This window comes from Egretta garzetta, unplaced genomic scaffold (genome assembly GCF_000687185.1).
Source record: "Egretta garzetta isolate BGI_Z169 unplaced genomic scaffold, ASM68718v1 scaffold154, whole genome shotgun sequence".
Lineage (NCBI taxonomy): Eukaryota > Metazoa > Chordata > Aves > Pelecaniformes > Ardeidae > Egretta > Egretta garzetta.
In genome coordinates this window covers 5,402,206-5,409,398 of record NW_009259600.1, presented here as the reverse complement: position 1 = coordinate 5,409,398, position 7,193 = coordinate 5,402,206, and the positions used below count along the sequence as shown (strand labels likewise).

Sequence of the window (7,193 nt, the reverse complement as noted above, 5' to 3'; positions counted from 1 at the left end):
CCGCCGGCGGCAAAATGGCCCCCGCGGCCGCCTCAGTCGCCCGGGGCCGCGAGCCCGCCGGAGCCGTGCTGAGGGGAAATCGCCGTCCTTTTGAGGAAACTTCGGGTTAGGGCGAACGAGGGCTAATCAGAGAGCGGGAGGAAAAGGACCGGGAACGAGAGAGTGATAAAACCCACAAAAGGTAAAGGGCGCAAAAGTGCTTCGTGGGATGTGCGATGCCAGGTTGTGCCCAAGGCGGGCCGTGAGAGCGGCCTGCTGTTTTTCATTCACGTGAGGCAGGCAGATAGCCTCCCCCCCCCCCCCCCCCCCCCCCCCACCGCTTTTCATCTTAAAATTAATAAGAGGGCTTGAATTTAAAGAAAGGTGAGGGGAAGTTTCAAAAGTATAAAGGAAAATGTATGTCTGATGCGAAGAAGGAGTTTCTTGCTCTCTGTTGGTTTCGTAACAGCCAAATGCATTCCGGTGTTATTTCAGAGCTTGCAGATGTCAGGGTGTAGAGAGAGGACTGCCCCACCCCGTTGCCCTGCCAAACTTCATTTCTTTGAAATTTCTCATACCACTTGCCTGCCTCGGGCTGAATTTCAGCTTGAAATTTTCCAAAAAATAGTTTAGCGAGGACCACAACTGGTTAGTGGTGAAACACTTGTTCTTGCCCACGTTACAATTGTGTACAGTCATTTTGTACCATCAAAACACACAAATTGGTGCAAACGAGAATGCCTCCGTGCATTGAGGCATGAATTTGGCAAGGAGCCAGGGAGGTAACTTTACCCCAAACTATTTAAAACATTAAAAGCTGTAGAAAATGTTTTCTCAGTAGGGACTTTTTAGAGTTTGGCAGCTAAAATCCTTGGAGATGCATTAAATTCAGCATAGGACCACCATGAGTAAAGGAGACTTTCCCTGCCAGTGCTGCTTGTGGCTGCTGCAGGTTGCCGCTGTATTGTTGGGTGCCTGAAATCACTCCCTGCAGTTTGTGCACTTAACTGCCCTTAGTGAGGGTTCACAGAGAGTGGCAGCTCTGTGCCATCAGCGTTTTTGTGGGTCCGTTACACACTCTGGCTCAAGCAGAGGTGGGTAACACACAGTAGACTTTTCAGTCCCACTCGTGACCCATACAGGTGTAGATACGAGGCCATGTGATGGATTTGTTTTCCATTTGTTCTCTAAAAACCTGGGCAGTTAAACATTCACAGAAGTTAATGTTAAGGTCACAAAGCCACATAAACCACTCCAGAACACGGAGGCTGACTGTGCAACCATCGTTCCACTCCTTGTGCATGTGCATTAAGGTGCGTCTGTACCGCAGGTTTCTTCCTTCGGTTGCATGGGGTTCATGTCTCTTTAGTACCGTCTCTACCATGATGACAGAAGCCCTGGGCACATAAAGATCAGTGCCGTAGCAGTCCAAGTGAAACTGAAGTGACAGAGCCAGGGAGTGGTACAACTTAGTATTGTTCATCAGGAGCTCAGCATGCAGCCAGACTCCAGTCATAGAATCATAGAATCATTTCGATTGGAAAAGACCTTTAAGATCATCCTGCCTTTTGATAGCTGAGCGTGCCACTGGCTTGGGAGTCTGGTATTCTTCATGTGCATATGGAGGACAGGAAATCTTGCAGTCTGAGAGATGTCAGATATTTGCAAACCTAGTGTGGGCATTAAGAACCCAGTGTTTTCTGCTGCTAAAAAAAAAAAGTGCATCTCCAAAATAAGAGAGATCACTGTAATTCATACAAAATTACCTTTTATTTTCTGTTTGCAATGAGCTCCGCTACTGAGACCTCCGTGCAGTGTCCCCCAGGACATTTGACTTCTTATCAGGGAAGCCAGCTTCCACCCACCGCAAGCACACAACAGCACAGGTCTTAGCAACGCGGGCCAATCCATCCCCTTGCTTTTCCACCGAGAAGTAAATCGGAGGCCAGCAGGGGTTTCCCTTTTTGGCTGGGAGAGCCCACGCCTGCCGGCGCCGCAGCAGCTTGAGCCGCTCCTTCCCCTGCGCTGTCGGAGACCACCACCTGCTGGGGGCTCGGCTCGGTTGTGCCCAAGCTGCCGCCGCAGCCGCATGCCTTCCCCTCTGGCCTCCCTCTTTTCAGGCTTCATGGCATTTGTATCCGCCTCACACAATTTCCGTCTGTCTGCACAGCAAGCAGTTTGCTGGAGCTAACAAATAGGCACTTTATAGTTGACAGCACACTGCTTTCCTATGCCCAGTCATGCTCTGCTGTCTCCAGCAAGAAGAGGGAAGAGACTGTAGCTGTTACATCCCCTTTTCCTTACTCCTCAAGCAATTAATTTTGAGGACTTTTGACTAAATTTCTATCAAAAGAATCGTTCCCTTCCATTCTTTGTTATATGCATTTAGTAGTGATTTTGGTTTGTTGATTTTTATTTTTTTTTTTTAATATTTCTGCTGCAGTTTTGGAGTTCCCTTGAGGTGTATGGGTATCAGACAGCATTGCTATTGCTCCAGCATGGAAGCAGCTTCTTTGGAGGGTCAGGAAAATCACAACTTCTGATTGCCCCAGTTTCTTTCAGTGAGAAGGCAACACCGCAGCAATGGAAATCAGCTGCTCTTTGTTACTGGAAATGCTAAAGTTTGGGAAATGACTATGGTGTGTTTTTTGGGAGGCTGCCTTGCATAGATGGGTAGGAAGAAAAGAATTTTCAATTTGTGTGAAGAGATGGACAAACTGAAAATTATATCAGAGCTCTGGAAAACATCTGGAGTGGGTTCTCTATAAGGACCAGCAGGGTGGAGAGGAGATACAGCAGGTGGTGGGAACATTTGCTTGTATAGGTTTGGCTTCTGGGATTGATTTTTCCCATGAGCACAACAACAAATTGAAGCCCCGAAACCCAAGTTTTTAGTGAGCTGCAGGTTTTCCTTTACGTACAGTTGTGATGCACATGAAAACACTGCTTGGGTTTCAAGAACAGTTTAAGTTGGCTATGGGAAGGTAGTCCAGATATGCTTCATGGGGTATGGAACGAAGATCTGAATAATCCTATATCTAGAACAAACTAACAACCAGAAAATGTGGTCAATTGGCCAGTTTCCTTTCAGACAAATTCATATAATCATGTTACCATGCAGTTCCCATGACAAATCAGTAACACACTGTGGAGAGAGCTCCTGAGAGTTCCCATCTTGCCCATTTCAACAGCACAAGAAATTTCTCTGGGAGTGTCTGGTTGGGAGACCGTTTCTACTGTAGCCTGAGATGGGCTAGTGCACAAGCCTTCCAGAAGAAACTGCTGCTCCAGGAGGTCCCACAGATCAGCTGTCTAAGCAGAGTGAGTCTTTCTGCTTTACTTTTGTTTGCAGTGAGATTTGCAATGCTCATGTTTCTGCCAAAGCTCACTGAAAGGAAGGCCTGGCAAGGATTTAGCTGTCAGTTTAAACGGATTTTGTGCTGACGTCTTCTTGGATGCATAGGTTATAATTTCTGGTCAGCTGTAGCCTTTCCTGCATGCCAACACAGTTAGTGGTGATTTTCTGCATCTCTGAGACCCACAGGTTATAATTTCAAGTAAAGCAAACAATTTCTTATTCTTCTTTTTTACAGAATGAATCAATAAATGACTTGAGCTCCAATGTCAGGCATTGCTGTACAATGCCTGGAAGCCTGAACTGGCATCAGTGAGGATCATTCACCTGCAGGACTCCTCTCACCTTCTACTTCTGTTCTCACCTTTGGCTCATCCAAACGTGGTACCTCTGGGGCACGAGCTGACTTTTGCCTTATTGTTCGTCCCACACCCACAGCAAAGCGACCCCGCTCCCAAGGCTTAAACGAAAGGGCTTCTGATTCGTTAGCAGGTTTCAATAACCCTGTGGGAACCTTTGAGCCTAGCTGAGGTAAGACATGCCATGTTACCAAACAGCTTGCAGGCTACGTGATGGCTGGTTTACTGGTGCAAGGTTACAGGGTGAGTGGGGCTTATCTGAGCTGTAGCCTGCTACAGCATATCCAGCCATGAGGTCTGTGGTGTTCTTCCCAAATTTTCTGATTTGCTAGTTTGGCAGGGTTCAGCTTTTTTGGTGAAGTTACCACCTCAGTTGACAGACTAAAGCAAAACAGGGTCAAAGGAGACCAGAAATTGTAACTGGAAATAAATGTTGGCAACTCAGAAATAAATAGTGATTTTGACCTCTGATTTCTTAATAAAAGTTTTGTACGTACCTCGGACTAGAGATGCACACACATGGGTAGGAGCCAGGTGTTGAGCACTGTTCAGCATGTACCCCAGTGGGACAGAAGCAAGCCTTCCGCTGGGGCTTCAGGGTACTGCTGTCGTGTAAATTAGAAGTTGTTACGTTCCATCTCCGCCGTAAGTGATAAACAAGCCGTGGAAGCAGTAAGGTTGAATTATGTCATTCTTGAGCACCGCACGCTCCTGTTAGTGCTTTGAAATTTGTACTACTAGCTTTGGATGTCGGCATGCAGGTATTTCATGCTCTCGGCTAACTATGTAGTTGTTAACTTCTCCGCTGCCAGGTGAATGGCCTGCTCTCTAGCTCCTCCCCTCTGTCTTTGATGGCCATATAAGCTGTGCCAAAAATAGAGCCAAGGCAAACATTTTGCTCCGGGTGTAAGCTGCCCCAATTGTAACTCCTGCACACTGGTAACAGGCTTCAGTAAGTTTGGAAACCAGCATAAACCACAGATTTCTCTGAACTTCCAAACTTCGCAGTTTTTACAGTCTGTCATGTTTCTGGCAGGAAATCTGGGTGAGATGCCAAGTTGGTAGAAAATTCAATATCCCACTGTAAAATGTTTATTGTTGGGCATTTATATCTAAGTGCACCTTCCCATTGCTAAGTTAACATGATTAAAAAAATCCCTCATCTGAGAATCAGTCATCCGGCTGCAGAGTTCAGTGAAATGACTTTCAATAAACAGTGCAAGCGTCAGGGAGCCATTCCTGCAGGGGCCTCAGACCCAGAGCACCTCCCAGCATCTTCTGCAGGGCATTTCAGCATTTCCTGGAGTCTAGACCTGAACTTTTATTTAGTTCATCCTTTTAAATAGTCACAGGACCGTTAATTAAACTATGATATGCCACTTGCTTTCGCGGTATAAACCAGGAAGACACAAGCTTGATCCCACCCTAACAAAGCCAGACCCTTAGTAGTTCTTGTATCACAACCATAGCAATAACTAAATCATGGACATCAGATTCGTTTTTTCTCTCCCCAGATGTGCTTTAATAATTTTGAAAAAGTGTAAAATTTGCGTATGCAGTTGTAAACCATGTATGTGGCTCAGTTGGACAAAACAATGCATCTTCTCATCGTAGGTAATATATTTACGTTACAGTATTACTAGAACTGTAGGGCTGAAAAAGATTAGCTTTGCAAATACACTGTCCTCATTCCTAGCCTATAAGGACATGCTAAAACATCTCCATTATGTAGTTTACAAACATACCAAACTAGTGTATAAATTTACTCCATGGTTAAATGATCTTATTATTTCATGAGCAGAATAGAATAGAATAGAATCCTTTGGCTGGAAAAGACCTGTAAGATCATCAAGTCCAACCGTTAACCTAACCCTAGCATCTCACCACTAAACCATGTCCCTAAGCGCCTCGCCTACCTGTCGTTTAAATACCTCCAGGGATGGGGACTCCACCACTTCCCTGGGCAGCCCATTCCAATGCTTGGCAACCCAGGAACCATGTGATCTTGCCTACATTAAAATAAACCATTTTATACCTATTTCACTCTTACCACCACAGATATTTGCTTGTTTGTAGAAATAAAAAAAAGTTTTGCTGAGCCTTTTCAGGAATATCCTTGATTTCCATTTGTTACCCATTATTGCAGAAAGCCTGCCTATAAACAGCAAGTATCTTACTAAGGAGACGTGACACTGCGGGCTCCGGCACGCTCACCACAGGCGTGTGAAGTGAGCTCTTCTACAAAGCTGCCACCACTGGCCAGATCTCAGCCAGCCATTGTGACCACCCCAGCTCCAGGGATTTTTTTGGCCTGGGTGCCTTCAAGGGTTCACTGACTGGGGCCTTGCGGCAGGGTGTTTGATCAAGGAGTGGACCCACCATGGTGGTTGTGTCACCACCATCCTGTAGCCTGCATGCTGCTTACAGGAGGTCACCGATGACAGTGCTTGGTCCTGTGCCACAATCCCTTTTTATGTGCCTCAGCTCCCCCACAGAGCACGGCACGTTTAGCAATCAGCTGAGCAAATTAGGCCCAGGAGTGCAGTAGAGCATGCTGCAGATAAAGACAGCAAGCTGCTGGGAAAGCTGCCTGTGTGACCTTCCACAGCACTTGTCCTTTTATGGCTGGCTGAGGCCAGCGATACTCCCACGGGGACAGCTGCGCGCTCGCTTCTGGGGGGCTGATGCCAGGCCGCTGGAATTCGGCCACTGTAACTAATGAACTCACTTAGGAACCTCCGAGTTAAGCTTAACATTTTGCAAAATGCATTTGTTCCCAAATGCACTGGTGAGGATGTCCGGCTGGTCTGGATATGCAAGACTTCACAGTGCATGGACTACCCAGCCAAAGGTTAATAAAGCTAAGGTGCAAACTTGGAATCACATTAATTCTTAGAATAGTTCACCAGATGATGTCATTTCCCACCAAATTAGCAGCAGATGAATTATCAAGGTTCTGCTGTCTTGTCTGACACAAAACTTGTGCTCGAGGAAAGGAAGAACCTTTACACAGTGTAAGGGTGCTAGCGAGCATGCAATCGGGGAGCGCTGCTACCTCACGCTTAATCAGCCGAGACAGCAAAGGGAGGCGAAGAATGCCCCTCCCTGGCACGAACTCCGATTCAGCTAAAATACTCGCCCTGACGGTCTTTGCCAAGTTCTCTAAATGCTGGCTGTGAGAACGATCAGTAAGTGCAGAACGTGGAAATGTGGAAATCGACCGCGTGCGGTTCGTCTACTGTGTGCTTTTAGAAGTCTCTTGCAGCGCAGTCGATACGTGGACAAGGTCCTCTGTGACAGTCCGGTCCATTTTCTTGGCACCACACGGGCACTCACGCCTGTGCAAAAGAGCACGCAGGTACTTCTGCTCAGCTCCAAGCAACCAAAAAGCGCTCTGCAAACACAGGATGCTATTAAAACCAAAGGGGGTTTTGATGCTGACTTTGACAAGCGCAAAAGCAGACCCTTTACATGTGGGACTCACTCCATGCTGAAAAGAA

The 7,193-nt window shown here is 46.6% G+C and overlaps 1 long non-coding RNA gene across 1 annotated transcript; it reads left to right on the top strand.

The window, feature by feature from the left end:
* Positions 1-37: 37 nt before the first annotated feature.
* On the top strand, positions 38-3,941 carry LOC118452240. Its single transcript, XR_004841947.1, has 4 exons — positions 38-181; positions 2,423-2,600; positions 3,171-3,300; positions 3,573-3,941. It is a non-coding gene; the product is annotated as an uncharacterized LOC118452240 (long non-coding RNA).
* Positions 3,942-7,193: the final 3,252 nt, after the last annotated feature.